Below are 22,097 nucleotides of genomic sequence, written 5' to 3'. Positions count from 1 at the left end.
ATAATTAAGCTTAGAAATATGGGTTGGGGTTTAATTAAAAGTCTGCTGGCATTTTGTCTTGCAAAGTTTATACATTTCAAGTTAAATCAATTAGCACTCAAGCAAGACTCAAGTGGCAATATATTAAAAGATAAAGATTTTCCCCAAGTCAAGCTCAGCTCCTGGTGACTTCATGGACATATCTATATGGTTTTGGGCAAAACATTAAGGGGATTTACCATTTTCCTTTTTGTTTCTTTTGCTTAATTTGTGGGATTTTAATTTCTTACAAATCTAAGATTCTATAGTAGTCTCCAACTGCACATTAACCAGTCCCAATCCTGCTGAGATATTTGAGCTTCCATAAGGATAGTGTAATTAATTTGCATTGGCTTGTCAAGTCAACCTTTGGGTAAAGAAGAATTGTTCCAATTTTCTGTCACATGCACCCCATTCTCCCTTGCACGTAACAAAATAGGATAGAACATTTTGGGGAATTATACATTATACTGAAAGCCCATTCCTGTTATCATTTATTCCAACATTTATTCCTTACATTTCCATATATCACTATCTTTCCTAATCTTTTCCTATGTTATATTGTACTTCAGGATGCAGGGCTCGTACTGCCTAGCCAACTAAGGAAGAAATCTTTATTCAAGCTGCCACCAATAAAACTAAGCTCAAACCTCAGTATTTGTGCACATATACAATTTCCCCAGTTATTACTAATGAGAAACGATTCTTATAGATCAGTCAACTGAAATCACATAGCATACATTATTCTATCTGGGAAACAGTTATGTCTTAACAACATCAGCTGATTCACAGATATTCATGAAGTAATGATAGGACAAAATATGAACATTAGGGATAAGTGTACATTCATTAAAGTATTTCTTTAAGGAAAAGAGACCATTCCAAAATCAAATCATTTTAGATAAACAATTTGAGATCACTTTATAATTTATATGTTACTTAATTTGCCAAAATGTTCAGGTTTTTTTTTGTTCAAATGTAACATTTGATATAAAGTATTGTCTTCTATAACTGTATCTTTTATTTCATTAGTAACTGTGTTTATTTGTTACCTTTGGTTCTTATGGTTATATGATGTCCCACAATAATTAAAAAAAACATATTTCAAAGCAAATAAGAATACCTCCCCCAAGGAAAAAATGATAAAATCATTAGGTAAAAGATTTAAGGCCAAGTTTCAGTTAAAAGGATAAAAACAAAAACTTGATTCAAGCAATGGCAAAAAAACCCTTATTTGTTTGTTTTCAAGTTGAAGATGTTTACCCCGACCTCCTTGAAGTCTGGTATGATAACACTTTGACCACAGAGAAAAAGTTCTTATATAATCTGTTTAAGAGACAGGAAAAGAAATTGGTTATGGTAGCAGACCCATTTATCATCCAGGTGTAAGTTTTCAGATTGTAATACAGCCAGTCAGGTCATCTTTTGGAATACATGCACAAATTTATAACATTGTTGAGGCTTTGTCTTCCTGACAGCAAAAGAAAATGAAAGCTTGGAGACTCAGACAGATTTTCTAGTCCTTTAGAAGAAAGGAATCAAAGTATAAATATTCATCAGATCTACCTAAATAAAGTTCAGAAAATTAGTATCGAAAAGAAACTTTGACAAGAAATAAAATGCCTCATCTTAGAATTTACAGATAGTCACGTGGAATTCACAGAGAATGAATCTCCTTATTTTCTGATCCACTAACACAGGAGGTGGGCATATTAGATTGGTATTACAACATCCAACAATTTCTACCACTGTGATGTAAACATTAAGTAAATTGTAGTTTTTCAATGCCTGTTCCTTTAGTTTTCTGACAGTATTCCGTGGTTGTCAATATGATGTCTGTGGACAGTAACACATTCCCCTTAGTGCTTGATAGAACCCTGATTTTATTGTCTTTTTACAAAATGATTTTACATTCCAATAAATACTATGGAAGTTAGCATATTCTAAAGTATCTTTTCTTATTTCCAATAAAACACTTCTGAGTTCTATAAAAGTTATTTGTTTTTAAGATAATAAAATAAAAATGCCAGAAAAAAGCAAGAAATTTCTCCCCCCAGGAAAAATTATACCATATCAATTAATATCATTTTAAAATGTGAGTCCTATACTTTGTCACCATTTTCTCCACACATTTTAATGCAGCATGCAGTTACCACTTTAGATATATATGGCTGCATAAGGGCACGGTGTCTTTCACAAACATATAACATCATAGTACCTTTACTTTTGTGCAAAGCATCTACAGATTTTCTTGTTTGAAGCTTGTTGTGATATTACTACGATCGTATAGTACAGTTGTAGTTATAGTAATAGTAATAGTAGTAAAGTTGGAAGGGACCTTGGAGGTCATCTAGTCCAATCCCCAATAAATTGCTTTGCATTCATAACTTTGGTATAACAAATAAATACAGTATTTGTATTTATACACTGTTATCAATTTTGTTATTTAAGTGTATAATCCAGCACAAGGGATGATAAACTATGATTTACAGGCCAAATCCAGCCCACTCTCCTGTTTTGTTTGGCCTGTGGCCTAAGAATGGATAGGAGATTGGGTGACTTATCAGCCAGCCTAAGCTTCAGCCAAGATCCCAGGACAAGAGGTGGACCAACTACAGAGGGAAGAGGGACATCCTGAGTGGTGGTGGCCCATTAGCAGCCTCCTTGACACTTGACTGGTACCTCCAATGGATGTCACACTTCTAAACCTAGAGACTTGCCAGGTGCATCTATGGAGACAGAAGACAGGTAGAACTTCTGGGTTGCTACCAAGTCACTCTCTTTGTGACAGATGAGCCACTTCATTGGGGCATGATGGGGATGGAGGGAAGACATTTTGTCACAAAAATGAATTTTTTTCTCTATTATTATCTATACAGTACTTTACATTGTGGTCACCACGATGTAAAAAAGATGTTGAGACTCTAGAAAGAGTGAGCAACAAAGATGATTAGGGGACTGGAGGCTAAAACATATAAGGAACGGTTGCTGGAATTGGGTATGTCTAGTTTAATGAAGAGAAGGACGAAGAAGGCCATGATAGCAGTATTCCAATATCTCAGGGGCTGCCACAAAGAAGAGGGAGTCAAGCTATTTTCCAAGGTGCCTGAAGGCAGTACAAGAAGCAATGGATGGAAACTAATCAAGGAGAGATGCAACCTAGAACTAAGGAGAAACTTCCGACAGAACAATTAACCAGTGGAACAACCTGCCTCCAGAAGTGGTGAATGCTCCAACACTGGAATTTTTTAAGAAGAGACTAGACAGCCATTTGTCTGAAATGGTACAGGGTTTTCTGCCTGAGCAGGGGGTTGGACTAGATGGCCTCAAAGATCCCTTCCAACTTTTTTATTATTATTATTATTATTATTATTATTATTATTATTATCATCATCATCATCATCAACATCATCATCATCATCATCATCATCATCATCTCTGGAAAGTCTAAAATATTTACTATCTGACCCTTTACAGAAATAGTTTGCTGACTTCTGAACTAGTATATTTGATCAGCTAAACATGTGACATATAGTGATCTTAGTGATGATCTTAGTCATCATGTAAGATAGATTTTCTCCAAGAAGATATATTCCAGTCTGATCCTTCAGGTCTTCCAACAGTCTACTATGACTGTTGGAAGACCTGAAGGATATTATTATAGGATAAGGATAATATTATAGGAAGACAGAAAAAAGACATTTTCCTATAATATTTTCAAGAATCTTCTCTAATTCCAAAGTTCAAACTACTTCTGTCCTGCTACTTTGACATCCAATTTTTGCTTTTATTGAGTATCACAAGGAATGCCATTTTTGTAGGTACTGTACTTTCCGGGATATAAGACGACTTTCACAAGCGATAAAATCGGCACTGAAGTCGGGGGTCGTCTTATACGCCGGGTAGCCTTATACGCTGAAATATATGGTATATACACATCACGGTGCCTGATTATCTTTTTCAAGGCCTTCATGGCTGCTCTGACAAATGCTAATCTGAGGTGTATTTCTTGACTGCTTATTCCTTTATTGTAGAAGATTGATCCTAAAGGCAGAATCTATCTGCTAATTTGATATCCTTATTGCCAATTCTATGGCCAGTTGTTATACCTGTTGTCATTAGTTTGGTCTTTTTTAATTTTAGACCCATTTTTTCTCTATGTTCTTGACTTTATAACTCAAGCTTGCAGATCTTTTGACTCTTCAGCTATCAGAGTAATGTCATCACCATAGCCCAGGTTATTGATGTTGTTTCCTCCAATTTTAAAAGGAGCTTATTTTCTTCCAATCAAGTTTTCATCAATATATGTTTTGCATATAGATTGAATAAATAAGAGGAGAAAATGTAAGTTTGACTTGCACTTTTCCTGATGGAACTACCCTCTTTCACCATGTCCATACTGATCTTCCTGATCTCTATACTGTATTTGTGTGTGTGTGTGTGTGTGTATGTATATATATATATATGTAGGTCTTGGCGTATTTGGGTCTTTTACTGTGTAAGATTGAGAGTATCTTGGTGACATTTCAATGAGGTCCCACTCGTCATCTTCAGGCTGGGATCTTCGGCTTCGTGCTTGTGCAAGCAAAGTGTGATTGGAGCTGCTGTCTCTCTATAAATATTGGTGGAGGTGTGTGGAGTGCTGGCTTAGTTGCTGTAGGTGGGGTGGTTGGAGCTATTGTTTGTGGATTGTTCGGCTGTTTCATAACATCCTGAGTAGCTGAGGTGCTGGCTATGTGCCCATTAGTCTTTTGTGTTGTAACGAATGGGTAATGGGCTGTGTGATGGCACCCTGAGATCTAGTGTAGTGATATCCTGAGTTCTGTGTTGCAACATCCTGGGTGGTTGGCTGGGTTGTAACATCCTGAGCTTTAACGTTGTAACCTCCTGAGTTCTGTGGTGTGAACAGAGCAGAAGGCTGTGATGTGACATACCGAGCTTTGGTTTGGCTCCGAGTTTGTGGTCTAGCTCTGTGTTCATGGTGTGTGTCCGTTTGCTTTGTGCGGGGGTCGGAGAGAGGTGCAGCAGCTGATGATGTCATCGTGGTTTGGCTTCTGGATGGTGGTTGCATTTCATCTGAGGGATGGGTTTGGGCTTGGTTTTGGATCTGGTGAGGGTGAATGGTGGTGACATACTGTGTTGTTCTGGGTCCGCTGTCAGTTTTCGTGGCTAGGACTCATTTGTTGATTAGGGCTAGTTTCCAGATGTCTGGTAGGTGGGAGGTATCATCACGTTTATTCATGTTGTGGGGATGTTTTTCTATTTCAATGGCTTCCATAATTATTCTCTTGTTGTGGTGTTCAGTTTTGGAGATTAGTTTGGTTCCTTCAAAATCAGAAAAGAAGAAAAAACTTCCTCCCTCTTCCAGCACATTAAAGCTATAGGACATGAAATTGACATACATCGGACAAACCAGCAGAAGAATAAGTGCACGCATTGAAGAACACAAGAACTCAATCAAAAAAGAGGAACCAACTTCTTCCCTGGTCTAACACCTTAAAGCCACCGGACATGAAATTGACTTTAAAAAGACCAGAACTATCGCCAAAACTGAACACTTTAATAACAGAATAATCAGAGAAGACATCGAGATAGAAAAACACCCACACAGCATGAATAAACAAGATGATACCTCCCACCTACCAGCCATTTGGAAATCCGCCCTTATTGATAAATGAATCCCTAACACAAAGAATGACACCAGACCCACACTCATGAAAACCACACAAGATGTCACCACCACACATCCATGCAAAAACCAAACGCAAACCCACACCAATGATGAGGCACGACCACAAACCAGAAGCCAGACCACAGCTGCATCATTAGCCATTTAAACCCCTCCAATCCATACATGAAGCAAACTGACACCCACCATGAAGATGAGGCATGACCACGAACGCAAAGCCAAACAATAGCAACGCAGCTCACCATCTCAAAACCCCCTGCAACTCAGACTAACCTGAGGACAACAAAGCCTCCTGCAACTCAGACTAACACTTCCAATTTTACGTGGGAGAAAACCCGAATAACCAAAGACATATATATATATATATATATATATATATATATATATATATATATATATATATATATCAATAATGGAATGAATAAAGCGCGTTCACCAGGAGAGTTTAAAGTTAAAATACTTCAATTAAAGTATTTTACTATATTAAAAGGTTGCCAAGCTTTCGTTGGGAAAACTCCCCAACATCTTCAGGGCTGAGAGACCGTTTCTAACAAGGTGATTCAAACGGGTTCCATAGACGTCTGCACGTGGTTCCTAGACTGTGCTAGCATTCCCTGCTGAACAGCTGATAGGTGGGGGGGGGGAATCGGAGTAAAGATTTCTTCTGTCGTTCTCTCGAGCACTTTTGTTCACATTTCCGTCGACCTCAGGGGGTATTGTTAAAGTTATGTTCCGCCCTCTCCCGGCAGTATTGGCTCTCGTTGCAGTGGGGGGGTTTAGTTTGATGTCATTGTGTATCCTACCATGGAGGCGGGGCTTCATCGGCTGCAATTTAACATCTTTCCTCTGCTGCGTGCTCCCATATTTATCTTCGCTCGCATGTACAAGCATCAACTGGATGTGGTATTTTTCAATGTTTGAATCATCCTCCTCCATCATGGTGTCCCCCATGCTCATCTTCCCTCGTAGGTCAATATTCAGGTTAAATCCCCCCCATTTCTGTGAGCAAAAGTCTGTTGGTATTTGGGCAGATTCCCCGCTCATGTTACTTTCCCTTTTATCAAGCGAACGGGTCGTCATCACATGTTTTTTCTCCCCTCTCTGTATGGGATATCCACCTTTATTATTATTATGGGTAGTGCTAAATTTAGTGGTTCTATCCTCAAATTTCTTAAGCGCTCCAATGTCATTATTATTGTTTTCTCCAATTAAAGGGGGTGTGGTTTCCCCTTGATATTGTTGGGGGGTTTCTGGGTAGTCTATATCAGATTGTTTCTGGTAGGGAGGAGGTGTAGCTCCTGGTTTGGAATGTTGTGCATGTTGATTGTAAGGTTTGTGATATAAAGGATGATGGTTTGAGTTCCATTTTCGTAGCGCTTGTTGTGCTGGGTGCAAGTCAATGTGACGATTGATTGAGTTGTTATTCGAGAACCAGGCTTCTTTTAGCAGCCGACCTCCCTTCGTGGCATCACTGGCTATGATAAGGGTGTTATTGAAGTCAAACTGATCTCCTTGTTGTGCCATATGCATCCAAAGTTGTGAGTGTGGTTCGCCTCGTTTTATGGCCAGTTTGTGTTTGTGGAGGCGAGTTTTCAAGCGTTTGGCTGTTTCTCCCACATAGTTGCCGTCGCAGTTTTTGCAGTTGATCTTATAAACAATAGCAGATTTCTCCATGGTAGGTAGGGGGTCCTTTGGACGCATAATTTTTGATCGTAAGGTTTGGTTAGGTTTGTGAGCTACTTCTATACCATGGGGTGCTAGTAGTCTGGCTGTGGCCTCTGAGATGTTACTTATGTATGGGAGGGAGATGCGTGTTTTTTGTAGGGGGGAATCCCTTCTTCGTTGGGTGGTCTGGTGCTGGAAAGTTGTACAATGTCGTTTGATAAATTTTAATGGATAACCGTTATATATGCACGTACGGAAGAGGTGTCTCCTCTCTTCTTTCTTATATTCATCCGTGCTGCAGTGGGAGTCAACGCGTTTAAATAACGTTTTTATGCAGCTGATTTTATGGGAAACAGGATGATTACTCTGGTAATGGAGGATTCTATCCGTGTGGGTTGGTTTACGGAATACCTTCGTATGTAGGTATCCATCTGGTTGACGGTGGATGGAAACATCTAAGAAGGCAAGAGAATTGTGTCTTTCTTCCTCTACAGTAAACTTTATGTCAGAGTAGATGGAATTTAATATTCCCATAAATGTAGTTACATGTTGTCTTTTGACAATGGCAAATGTATCGTCCACGTATCGAACCCAAAATTTGGGTTGGTATAAAGTCATAGCCTTATGTTCAAGCTGTTGAAGGACTACCTCAGCTATAATACTGGAGATGGGGGAGCCCATCGGGGTTCCTTTTATTTGTTCATAGATGGTACCTTGGAATGTGAAATAAGTCTGGAGACATATTTCTATCAATTTCACGAGGTCTTCCGTCTGAAGGGAATCTTGGTGATGACTTTCATTCATAGATGTCAAACGTTCTTTCAGGACAGAGATGGCTAAGTCCTGGGGAATGGAGGTGAAGAGAGAGGTGACGTCGAACGACACCATCATCTCATCATCCTCCACCCTAAGGGTCTTAATTCTAGTTAAAAATTCTTCTGCAGATCTGACCATGGTGTTACTGCCATCTACAAGGTGGTTGATGCGGGTACTAAGCCATTTAGCTAGTCCTGAGATGGGGGTGCCCCTGAATGATACAATGGGGCGAAGGGGGGTACCTTCTTTGTGGATCTTTGGTAGACCGTAAAAACGGGCAAGGGCCGTGTCACAGGGACGTATCCTCTTTAGGGTGTCATCTCCGATCTTCTTACAACGCTTAAAGTTGTCTAGCAGTTTGTTGATTTTATTTTTGAGCGTTATTGAGGGGTCTTTTTTAATTACTCTATAGGCCAACTTATCATTCAAGAGTTCAAGTGCTTTAGCTGTATACAGTGTTCTATCCATAATAACAGTCACCCTACCTTTGTCTGCAGGAAGTATGACAATAGTATCATCTCTTTTAAGTTGTGTGAGAGCTCCAGTTTCTTCTCTAGATAGGGTGTGATGGTACCTGTGCTTAGTAAGTAGCCCTGTGATCTGTTGTCTAATGGAATTTCTGGTGTCTTCATCTGTCCCCATATGATGCATAGCAGGCTCCAGTGCAGATATAAAATCTAAAGGGTAGGCATCCATAAGGTTATGATTAGTATCACGTTGCAGTAGGGTGAGTTGTGAGTTGGTCAGAGGTTTGGAAGAGAGGTTACAAACTACTCTATTGGTAAAATTACTATATTGGGACTTACATATGGCATTCATCTTACGTTGGAGGTGTGCTGTTGTTTCTTGGTTCGTTTTTCTAGCTACCATTTGGATGTGATGACTCAGTGCTTGGAAGTGGTGTTCTGATAAAGTCGAGTTACAATGTCTTTGAAGTTCAAGAGCCCATTTTTTTAAATTTTCTACACGTCTGTGCTGGTCGTTAATAAGGGCTTTAACCGTCTGGCGTTGAAACCGATGGAGGGCTTGTATGCATTCATTTGTATCAATAACAGGTTTCCTTCTTAACATCTTGGGTGGGAGGTCCTCTCGAGCGCAGGTGTGTAGGAACGCTATTCTGCGGTAAGCTGCTGAGATGCGTCTTGTCAATTTCTCCCATTTTCTGGCTGTGAGCAGTACTGCTCGATCATAAAATTCAATAATGATGGTGAAAATGCGACTCCCGGGCATAATTATAAATGGAATGAATAAAGCGCGTTCACCAGGAGAGTTTAAAGTTAAAATACTTCAATTAAAGTATTTTACTATATTAAAAGGTTGCCAAGCTTTCGTTGGGAAAACTCCCCAACATCTTCAGGGCTGAGAGACCGTTTCTAACAAGGTGATTCAAACGGGTTCCATAGACGTCTGCACGTGGTTCCTAGACTGTGCTAGCATTCCCTGCTGAACAGCTGATAGGTGGGGGGGGAATCGGAGTAAAGATTTCTTCTGTCGTTCTCTCGAGCACTTTTGTTCACATTTCCGTCGACCTCAGGGGGTATTGTTAAAGTTATGTTCCGCCCTCTCCCGGCAGTATTGGCTCTCGTTGCAGTGGGGGGGTTTAGTTTGATGTCATTGTGTATCCTACCATGGAGGCGGGGCTTCATCGGCTGCAATTTAACATCTTTCCTCTGCTGCGTGCTCCCATATTTATCTTCGCTCGCATGTACAAGCATCAACTGGATGTGGTATTTTTCAATGTTTGAATCATCCTCCTCCATCATGGTGTCCCCCATGCTCATCTTCCCTCGTAGGTCAATATTCAGGTTAAATCCCCCCCATTTCTGTGAGCAAAAGTCTGTTGGTATTTGGGCAGATTCCCCGCTCATGTTACTTTCCCTTTTATCAAGCGAACGGGTCGTCATCACATGTTTTTTTTCTTTTCCTATATATATATAGGAAAATTTGCATAAAAATACGACTCCTGGGCATGTCTATGGTACAAATAAAATACGAACACCAGGAGAGTATAAATATAAAAATATACTTTACTAAAAGCTGCCAAGCTTTCGTTTGGAAACTCCAAACATCATCAGGGCTAAGGAGCCAGTAAACAATGATGACTTAAATGGGTTTTGCCGGCATCTGCACCAGGTTCATGGACCGCGTCACCGGTCCCAGCTGGTTAATTAGTGTTCCAGATGTTTCTTTATTACTCTCCTTACGCTTCCTTCTATGGTTCTTCTGGATCATTCCTTCCACTATCTCATTACTGGTATTCATCTCCTCCAGCACCCCTTTATCCTTATTTCCTTCCATAGCACTGACCCTCCTCCCCTTTTTGTTTTCATTCTCTACCCTGGGGGCATCTGTTTCTCCTCTATCAGTGTTACAAGCTTCCCTGGGCTCACAGATGCTCCTCCACACACACGCTTTTCCCAATCCCTGCTCCACACCCTTTCTTCTCATTCTTCCACTGTCATGAGTAACTTTCATACAGGTGTTACATATTTGGGGGTCTATGCTCTCCTCCTCCATCCTGGTAATCTTTGTGTCGACAGTTCTCCACCATTCCATTTGTTTGCTGCGTGATCGGGTGCTTACCCCGTCTCTCAATTCATCCCTCCTCCCTATCGAACGCTCTTCCCCATTGCTGAAAGGAACGGTATTCAGGCGGACACCAGGTCTCCAGATCTCTGCATTCTGATTCCCCGCGTTCTCACTCCCCTGTTCTGTGCTCGTCTTTGGGGGGACTTCAAAGTATTCGTCCCGGGAGGGGGCTGTATTGTTGGTGGGGGTATTCCTTGTCTGCAGGGAATCCAGGCAGAATTCCATGTCTCTCCCTTTCACCGTATGCCTAGGCAATCGAGCCATGCTTTCGTTCTTCTTCTCCCCCCTACCCACAGCGTCAGGCTGCAGGCTCCTCGTGCTGGATCTTCCACACTCTCCACAGTTGTTGTTAAGTTCTGGGGGTGGGGGTCTATCATGATGATATTGGGGAAGGGGGAGGTCTTCCATCGGTGGATGATTACGTGTGTTTGACAGTGGTAGCCTCCTCAGACGTTCATTAGAGCGGTATTGGTGTTGATCGGGTGAAACGGGGGTGCCCCTGGAGTGTAGAGGGTTGGCCAAAGTTCCATCTATCTGTTCAGGATGGAGGCCAGGTATCCCGTCACATTTACAGCTGTACAAGTATTGTTCAGGCCGCTTATAATGATTGGCATGGTGTTTAAAATCCCATTTCCTCAATGCTTGTTGTGCTGGATGTAAGTCAATGTGACGATTAACCGCATCTTTGTTGGTTACACCTGTATGAAAGTTACTCATGACAGTGGAAGAGTGAGAAGAAAGGGTGTGGAGGAGGGATTGGGAAAAGCGTGTGTGTGGAGGAGCGTCTGTGAGCCCAGGGAAGCTTGTAACACTGATAGAGGAGAAACAGATGCCCCCAAGGTGGAGAATGAAAACAAAAAGGGGAGGAGGGTCAGTGCTATGGAAGGAAATAAGGATAAAGGGGTGGTGGAGGAGATGAATACCAGTAATGAGATAGTGGAAGGAATGATCCGGAAGAACCATAGAAGGAAGCGTAAGGAGAGTAATAAAGAAACATCTGGAACACTTATTAACCGGCCGGGACCGGTGACGCAGTCCATGAACCGGGTGCAGATGCCGACAAAACCCATTTAAGTCATCATTGTTTACTGGCTCCTTAGCCCTGATGATGTTTGGAGTTTCCAAACGAAAGCTTGGTAGCTTTTAGTAAAGTATATTTTTATATTTATACTCTCCTGGTGTTCGTATTTTATTTGTACCATATATATATCAGTCATCAGTATGGAAGCTGTAATTAAAAAGCAGTTAAATCAATTAGGACCTACGACAAGATCTAGGAGCCGTGTGCAAATGACGGCTCACCTATAAAGGCACTCTCCCACAGACCAGCATTAACCCTGACGATGTCAGAAGTAACTGATGAAAGCTTGGTGATCGGTGATGGTATTAAACTTTTATAGTTTATTATATTCCTGGTGTTCACGCTTCATTGGTAATTGATTATGGATTCACCCAGGAATCATATTTTTATTTTCACTATTCTTATTAATATATATGAGGTTTTCGCGGGTATTTGTATGAAGGTCTTTGGTTGTTCGGGTTTTCTCCCGCGTAAAATTGGAAGTGTCTTGGTGACGTTTCGACGAAGTCCCATTCGTCATCTTCAGGCTGGTGTTTTCAGCTTCGTGCTTCGAGCAGCAATGTGTGGTCTTAGCTGTTTCTTCCTTTTAACTGCCAGTGGGGGTATGAACTGATTGGGTGGGAGCTTGGCTGTGTTCTGATTGGGTGGAGGTGTGTTCTGATTGGTTGGGGGCTTGGCTGTGCTCTGATTGGCTGGGGGAGTGTTCTGTTTGGTTGTGCTCAGGTTAGTCTGAGTTGCAGAGGGGTTTGAGATTTTGGGCTGCCTTGCTATTTTTTGGCTTCGCGTTTGTGGTCGTGCCTCATTTTCATGGAGGGCTTTAGCCACTTTAAAGCCCTCCAATCCATACATGAAGCAAACTGACACCCTCCATGAAAATGAGGCACGACCACAAATGTGAAGCCAAAAAATAGCAAGGCAGCCCAAAATCTCAAACCCGTCTGCAACTCAGACTAACCTGAGCACAACCAAACAGAACACTCCCCCAGCCAATCAGAGCACAGCCAACCCCCCAGCCAATCAGAGCACAGCCAACCCCCCAGCCAATCAGAGCACAGCCAACCCCCCAGCCAATCAGAGCATAGCCACGCCCCTAACCAATCAGAACACACCTCCACCCAATCAGAACACAACCAAGCTCCCACCCAATCAGTTCATACCCCCACTGGCAGTTAAAAGGAAGAAACAGCTAAGACCACACATTGCTGCTCGAAGCACGAAGCCGAAAGCACCAGCCTGAAGATGACGAATGGGACTTCGTCGAAACGTCGCCAAGACACTTCCAATTTTACGCGGGAGAAAACCCGAACAACCAAAGATCTATATATGTGTGTGTGTGTGTGTGTGTGTGTGTATACATATATGTATACGTATACATATACGTCCTTAATGATTGTAAAAATCCAAATCCCAGGCATATCTGTTCAATAATATACAACCCTCGAACTCCGGGAGGAATATAAATCAGCTGTTTATTGTTAAAAAATTTAAAAACAATAAAAGCAACTATTTACAACACTAAAACAAACTTAGCTTTTGCTGGTCCACTGTCAGTGTCTTCAGAGTGAAGTGTTGGGGGTGGAGAGATCTCTTATAAGCCTTGATAACCTAGTTTCTTACTCATGACCGTGTGATAGGGCCATTTGTCCTGATTGACCATAATTGCCTTAACTGTCCCACCTCTCCTTGTTTGCACTCCAGTTCCACAACTTCTCTCCTTCCCCTCCCTCCCCTCCTTGTCCATCTTCCCCTTCCTGGTGCTGTTGCCATTGGTGTGCCTTCTAGCCACTCTCCCGCACTCATTTTGGGCCGTGGGTCCGGATTCAGCAAGTTTAATATTTGATTCACAAGTCTGAAAAGTGTTACTTGCTTTTGCTCTAATTTGCAGTGTTACTAGCACCAGTTAAGTATCTTGAAAATAATACACATCGCTGCATACAAAAATGTATTGCATGTTCCATTTTCTAAAAGAGAAGCTAATGTATTTCATAATTCCATTGCATATGCAATAAGGAGATAATTTTACTTGCCTAAAAGTCAATAATTAACCAAGCAGAATTATCAATTGTATGGTACTGCCAAGCAAACGGGATAAATGTGATTGTTGGATTATTAAAAGAATTAGATTTATTTGTAATAATTTTCTTGTTTTCAGAATTATATGCCTGAAGCAATCACATACATATTTCTGATTCATGTTGAATTTAGATGTATTTCTGCAACAATAAAGATAACTGACATTAACTGTTTTTTAAAAAATTCTGTCCCTGTTCCATTGTGATTCCATTTTTAAATTGTTATCAGTGATAGCATAGTTTTATGATGTACAGATAATTTCCATGACAGAAACAAAAAAAATGCATAACTAAAATATAGGTTTCTTGCCCAGAATTCCCTTTGAAAAAATCAGACAGATTATGTAGAGAGCATATGTAGTACTTACTAGGATTTTTCAGGAGAGGGGAGGGAGAAAGAGATGAATTCTGTTTTCCAAGAAGATATACATATTCCAATACTTTTTATTAAGCATTTTTTTCAAGAATGGTAAAAGCAATGTCTGAGAAATGCAACTGAAGTTTGGGACACTGTTATAAACCACATATCAAAACAAGTAGCAATATTTAGCTAACCTTGAATGATAATTAAAAAAAAGCTCAGCAGAATTGCACCTAAGATTCTCGGTCATTCAGGTCATGGTTGCCCAAAGGTTTTTTTTTCAAAATTCAAACTGGACTTTGTTTTTTTATGAAGGTGTTTTGCTTCTCATACAAGAAGAACTGAAGAAGCTACTTGGATGAGAAGCGAAATGTCTTCAAGGAAAAACAAAGTCTAGTTGCCACTTGAAAAAGCACCTTTGGGAAAGAGTTGCACATGTTAGTAGTTGGATGGGAGATCATCTTAATCCCAGGCCTGTAGGGGAGCTGTCTAAGGGAGGTTCTTGGAAATAGCAATAACAATAGCACTTAGATTTATATACTGCTTCATAGTGCTTTACAGCACTCTCTGGGTAGTTTACAGAGTCAGCATATTACCCCCAGCAATCTGGGTCATCCAACACTTTTGCATAAGCTAGAATCTACTTATTATGAATCAACATAGGCCCCTGCCAGTTATCTTAGCCAGTTGGAGATGCTGAACCATTGGGACCATTTTCAGTTGAACAGTGCCATGTGCTTCCATTGGGATCCCTGCACTGCAAATGTAACAAGGATGCCATTGATTGAAAAACTCTGTCCTTGTGGCTCTGGAGAGATGGAGATCACTGGACACATATTCATTCAATGCTTTTTTTATAGAGATATTAAAAAAACTTTTCCTCCCAATAATCGATAGGTATCCTCGCCATTCCAGCACTACCTATCTGCAGTAGCTGCTTAAGGATGAATAGACTGTGATTATAGCATGGATGGATAGATTCTGTGCAGCACCACTGGGGATTTGTCAGAAACATATAATTAATTCATCCTAACTATTTTAACCAATTAATGCAACAAACCCTTTTGCATTATCACTCTCTTGCATTTTAGTATTTAATGACTAAGGGCCTCCAGTTTAAGTATTGAAATTATATTATAGTTAGGCAATGCTGTGTTTTGCTTTTGTGCAACTGACAGATTGATTTTAATATAGATTTTATCTTTTATTTATTATTTTATTCTAGAATTTATTCTAGAATTTTTAACTGGGTATTCCTTGAATGTTTTTAACTTGCTCTGGTTTTTTGGCCTTTGACTGTAATAACATTGACACTGAAATAATATAGAAAGGAGTGAATCAGACAGATGAGAAAAAAACTAAAGGAAGAATGTACTGGGAGGGGGAATGATGAATTAGCTTATTCAAAAATATTTCATTCATAAGTAAAAGAACAAGAAATGTCATTGTTAAATATATATTAATTTGCTTATGACCACAGTTTGCCCTCTGAGAGTTCTAGATATCAGTCTTACTAGTCACACAAATCTAGGGTGAAATCTCTGAATAAATATGAATATGAATAAATTGAATAATATAAAAAGTGGAAAGAGGGGCAAATAACTAAGGCAGAATATCAGCAAATAGCCCGAGCCTGCAAAGGTGAAGTGAGGAAAGCTAAGGCTCAAAATGAACTAAGGCTTGCGACCAAAGTCAAAAATAACAAAAAAAGCTTTTTCAACATGTAAAAAACAAGAAAAAAGTTAAGGAGATGATTGATCCATTAGTGAGGGAAAGTGGCAAGAAGGTGACAAGCAACAGGGAGAAAGCAGAACTATTTAACTCATTTTTTGCATCTGTCTTTACACAAAGGGAAAAAAGCAGCCCAACCTATCAAAAATAATTCCATAAAAAACAGAAGAGAAACACAAATTAAGATAGGCAAGAAAATGGTAAGTGAGCACCTGTCCATCCTAGACAAGTTCAAATCATCAGAACCAGATGGATTATACCCCAAGGTTCTGAAGGAACTGGCAGATATGATCTCAGAACCACTGAACTATATTTTTCAAAGATCCTGGAGCACTGGGGAACTACCAGAGGACTGGAAAAGAGCTGATGTAGTTGCCATCTTCAAAAAAGGGAAAACAAATGGAACCAGGAAATTATAGACCTATCAGCCTAAGTTTTAAAGAAGAGATTGGACAGCCATTTTTTTGAAATGGTATAGACTAGAGTTTCCTGCCTGAGCAGGGAGTTGGACTAGATGATCTCCAAGGTCCCTTCTAACTTTATTATTATTATTATTATTATTATTATTATTATTATTATTATTATTATTATTATTATTATTATTTATTATGGATCATCGCACAGTTAGCCAAATGTTCAGACTGGATTTGGCATTTTGTCTACCTATCGAGTCCTTACCCAGGACCTGGGATAGGCAGATATGGATGTTTGATGGTATTACAGATATCATCGCAAGATGGAAGCAGTTCCTAGTAAGGTCGCCTTTTGCAATTGACTAATGGCAAATTTGTCAATGCCAATGGTGTTCAAGTGGTGCTCCAGTTGTTTTGGGATTGCACCCAAGGCGCCTATGACTATTGGTACTATCCTTGCTTGCTTTTTCCACAGTCTTTCTATTTCTATTTGTAGGTTTTTGTATTTTGTTATCTTCTCCAGTTCTTTCTTGTCTATTCTGCTGTCTCCAGGCACTGCCACGTCCACTATCCAGACTTTTTTGTCTTTCTTATCAACAATTGTTAAGTCCGGGGTGTTATGTTGCAGGTGCTTGTCTGTTTGAATTCTAAAGTCCCAGAGCATCATCATCATCATCATCATTTTGGATCATCGCACAGTCAGCCAGATGTTCAGACTGGATTTGGCATTTTGTCTACCTATCGAGTCCTTACCCAGGACCTGGGATAGGCAAAGTGGATATTTGATGGTATTATAGATATTGTCACAGGATGGAAGCAGTTCCTGCGTCCACTATCCAGACATTTTTGTCTTTCTTATCGACAATTGTTAAGTTAATTATTATTATTATTATTATTATTATTATTATTATTATTATTATTATTATTTATAGAAAGTCATAGAAAATGATAAAATTAAACTGCTCTGGGACTTCAGAATTCAAACAGATAAGCACCTGCAACATAACACCCTGGACTTAACAATTGTCAATAAGAAAGATAAAAGAGTCTAGATAGTGGACATGGCAGTGCCTGGAGACAACAGAATAGACAAGAAAGAACTGAACAAGATAACAAAATACAAAGACCTACAAATAGAAATAGAAAGACTGTGGCAAAGGCAAGCAAGGGTAGTAGTACCAATAGTAATAGGCGTCTTGGGTGCAATCCCAAAACAACTGGAGCACCACTTGGCATTGACAAATTCGCCATTTGCAAAAGGCGGCCTTACTAGGAATTGTTTTCACCCTACGACAATATCTGTAATAACATCAAACATCCACATCTGCCTATCCCAGGTCCTTGGTAAGGACTCGATAAGAAGACAAAAATGCCAAATCCAGTCTGAACATCTGACTGACTGTGCGATGATCCTTAATAATAATAATAATAATAATAATAATAAAAAACACAGACATCAGTAACAAATTATAATGCTTCACTTCAAAACTAGAATATATATTTTTATATCATAACCAAAATGAGGGACATTCAACTTCATGTTGTATGGCTGGGACATTTTTATGAAAGTCTTGGACCCTACCCTTTTTCCCCAAGAAATTCAAACCAGAGATTTATATCTACAGTATATTTCATTGTGCAGACACTGTTAATGGACTATAACACTGAAATGTAAACAAGTCAGAGAAATCAAGCAAATTCACTAGCTAATGACAACTACTGGCAATGAAAATAATACAAAATAATGTCTTACTCCAAATCTATCACTTTCTTAATTAACATACAACTACTTTCAACATATCACATACACATTACATTATGTTTCATGCTGCCATCAGACACTCCAGTTCTTAAATTATGTCTTATTAAAGAAATACTTGTTGTGCTGAAGGTATTTTTCAGCCCTAAGTCCTTATCTTTACAACTCACAAGAAATGAAGAAACCTATATAATTCATATCTCATGTTGTCTTCCTTTTCAAATAACAAAGTGGATTGGGATTTATGACCTAATTTTGTTTTATGGTAAGTATCTATTGCCTGAAGTATAACATTCAGTTTGTGTCATCTGTAGTGAAACATAAAAATCACTGGATACTAGGCAGGATAAACAATTTCCTTTATTTTGGAAAGACAGAAGTTCATATATCAACTCTTATAAAATGGTGGTAAGAATAGTCATATCTGGAGATATGACTATTACTAAGCCCATGAATATACAAACATTCTTATTCCTGATAACTATCATAAGCATTGGACCAAAGGACTAATTAGACAAGACAGAGTAAGACTGCTTGCCTTTGCTAATTCAAGGAAGACAAACCCACTCCCCAGCCTATCACTTCATCTCCGATGTGTGTTGTTTATGATGTATACTATGTGAAGCAAATTACTATGTTCTGTAAACTGTGATAATGGTTTACTGTGATTTTTTTTAATGTAAAGGTTCCATCCTGACTTCATAAATGAATACATTATTTTATTTTGCCCCAAAGATGAAGATTCCTGATTTATTAAACTGATTGATATATATGTTCCCACGCCACTGTTTATATAAGGAAAAAGTGGCATTTTTGCAGAAAGAAATAACTTAAGAACTTTAAAGTAAGAACTTCAAAAATATAACAATAGAACACAAATACACACCTTCAGGTAGACCTCTTCCCACTGCCTCCACAATAGATTGTTGTAATTAAACTTCTGCTCACATAAACAAACCAAGAAAGGATGTAAAAGTAATGAGCTGACAACCTGGTGTGTATTATGTTTGGCTTCTAAGAGAATTTAATTTGAAGAAGAATTATGCACAAGCTGAAAGCTTAAAGCAACCTAACTATCTGGAAAGAGATAAAACAACAACAAAAAAAATGTGTTCTACCTCCTGTGAAATAAATAGCAATGTTTCTTTCACCTTGTGGCTTTAGCACCTTTGCAGACAAGAACATCTGGATAGGAAAGAATGCCAGTTCTTCAGAAGTGAAGAGGAAAGCTTGCCGAAGTCTAGTGTGCAGAGTGTATGAAAAGAATCGCTTCTCAAGAGGGCTTCATGCCCTGGCAGATGTGGCCATCTCAATGCCACACAGGTCCTTAAAGATCACAGTGAAATTATGATCATAAAAGAGCTGAGGATAGAAAGAGGACAACAAAAGTTACTGTTTCTTTACTAAGAGAAGCACCTTGAGACTTCAGAATTTCATGCAGTATATATAAGTCTTAGGTGTGACTCCCAGTACACCTTCAAAAGTAGGCAGCAAAATGTGATTGAAGGAAAAAAACAAATACATGGAATATAAATGTTTTAAAGTTTTAAACAACTTGGAATTAAATCAAATGTTGTCCACTTTTGTCTCCTAGACCTGACTGTTTCAAGTATCAAACATCAAGAAGGAGAAGGAGAAGAGCAGCAGCAACAACAACAATCTTCAGGCTCTCCCAATTCTTCACTCCTATTCTAATGATTGGTGTGAAGAATTGCAGAAGTATGGAGTCTTAGAATGCCTAAACCAACTTTTTGGACACAAGAATCTCTCTGAAGAATTTTTTTTCTTGTCTGAGAAGGGGGCTTTCTCCAAACTGTTGCAGAATTTCTCCCCAGTGGCATACCAAGTGTGAATCAGTGGGAACAATCCATCCCAGATGCAGGCAATAAAGTGGAATAAAGAATTTAAAAATCAAATTGATTAAACGTTTTCCCCAAAGTTAATTGATTTCTGTACTATGAATCTTGATGCCATAAGTAAGATGGGTTTTGAGGAGAAACCATTCTCATTTAATGTCAGAATCTGAAAGCTCTGGTTATAAAAAAAAAGTGCATACAAAATATCTTATGGGAATTTTTTTTTAAAAAAATCCATGAATCTATTCAAACAAATAAATAAATAGGATATAATTACCTTCCAATCCCAACTTAAAATATGAAGTCAGCCAATTGACCTTGGGCCAGTCACTATCTGTCAGCCCTAGGAAATGGGCAATGGCAAATCACTTCTCAAAATATTGCAGGGATTAATCCAGGAATCAATACTGATTTGAAAGCAACAAACAAATAAGTACCTCCCAGAGGTAGTTTAAAGCGCACCTGACACAGATTCAGGCTGTTTTGACTATTTTCGGATCTATTCAACTCTCCAACCAGTACAAGCACAGGGTTGGAGCTCATAGAAAATTGCCAACCAATTGTTGGTCAATGAGTGGCCAAAATGAGTTTAGAGCAGATGAAAAATTATAAGAGGTGGACTAGAGCTTGCGGCTACTGTCTTAGTCTTTTGTGTTGGTCAAAAATTGCAATTCATAAAAGAAGTATGATTATTTTCTTTCAGTTACCTTTTATGAAATTGCTGGAGTTCTGGAATACTTGGCAACTGTATGTAATCAAGAATAAGGATGTGTCATATTTTTAACTATTGTTGGCTCTCTTTTCTTCTTGAATGAAAATCTGAAGACATCAAATCCTGATACTGTATGGTTTTGAGAGTAATTTGTGAACATAACAGGCATTCTGTGAGTCAATTGATGCATCTCAATTGCCTTTTATCATGCTTCCTATCTAAAAAACATTAACTCCTCTTCTTGTAAGAAAAACAAAACCAAAACCAAAATTAAAGCAAAACCTAATGAATTCTAGCAGAATCATTTGTTTTACATACTGGCAATAATCACAATTCTTCTACAGCAGAAACCATTAGAATAAATATGAATATATGAAATAAATCCAAAATACTTATCCTTTACTATCATATTTCAGAAACATGGACATCCAAAAGGATAGTTATCTGACCCTTTCTGGGCCTCTTCTTGTATTCTCAAACATGGCAGGAAAAAGGAGACTGTAAAACATTTACTGCTTCAAAAACTATTGTCACACATAATATTATCAACATAACAATAATCTCAGCTAGGGAGCTATATACGTTTAATCTTATGCCATTGTGATAAATGATTTAAGGGGCTCTCTGCTTGAATTTCATTAGCCAGACTTCAAATGTCAGTAAATTCATCACTAGATTATTGAAATGCACTCTTTACAGACCTATCCTTGAAGATAATACAAAAAATATAACCTTGCCGAATTCAGTCTCCAGGTTAGTCTACAAAACATTTAACTAGGGCCATGTTATACCAATCTTTAAATTACGAGTTTGGATACATGAAAACCATTATATCAAACTCACCATGGTGACCTTGTGCTAAGGGTATTCCAGCAGGAAAGTGCTGATTTCCATGAGAAAACACAATATAAATAATCCAGTTTGCAAGGAGGGAAAACCTGAGGGAGGTGGGTGATTCTTAGACTCTATAGGTATCTAACTGGTTTACTGAAGGACCATTTTTCCCATCTGGCCAAAAGGCATTATGCCTCCATGACCAGCTATGCTTTGTCTGCTAGAAAGACCAGAATTTCACCTGACAATCACTTGTGCTGACATTGCTTGGTAAGAAGAGTATATTTATGTCATGGAAGGCAAAGGGAGGGAAATCACAAGAACATAAATAAATAACAATCTTTAGGAGGAGAATAAGAATGCCAAGTGGAGGCTGCATTTTAATGTGCATAATTTGTGAAAAGATAAGTGATGTGGTTTGATTGTGTACTTTTACTTTCTAGTAAGGTATTAGTAAGGTATTATTTACTATCTAGTAAGGAAGGAGGACAGATATGGAAG

General features: G+C 39.0%; 1 long non-coding RNA gene across 1 annotated transcript in view; it reads left to right on the top strand.

Annotated features, from left to right (window-relative positions):
* LOC120299182 overlaps positions 1 to 20,106 on the top strand; it is an 84,129-nt gene extending 64,023 nt beyond the window's left edge. The window contains exon 2 of the long non-coding RNA XR_005554359.1: positions 19,789 to 20,106. This is a non-coding gene — a long non-coding RNA (uncharacterized LOC120299182). The remainder of the gene's footprint in view (positions 1 to 19,788) is intronic.
* Positions 20,107 to 22,097: the final 1,991 nt, after the last annotated feature.

Source organism: Crotalus tigris, unplaced genomic scaffold (assembly GCF_016545835.1).
Source record: "Crotalus tigris isolate CLP2741 ecotype Arizona unplaced genomic scaffold, ASM1654583v1 scf7180000024281.4978605, whole genome shotgun sequence".
Classification (NCBI taxonomy): Eukaryota; Metazoa; Chordata; class Lepidosauria; order Squamata; family Viperidae; genus Crotalus; species Crotalus tigris.
This window is presented reverse-complemented; position numbering and strand designations above follow the sequence as displayed.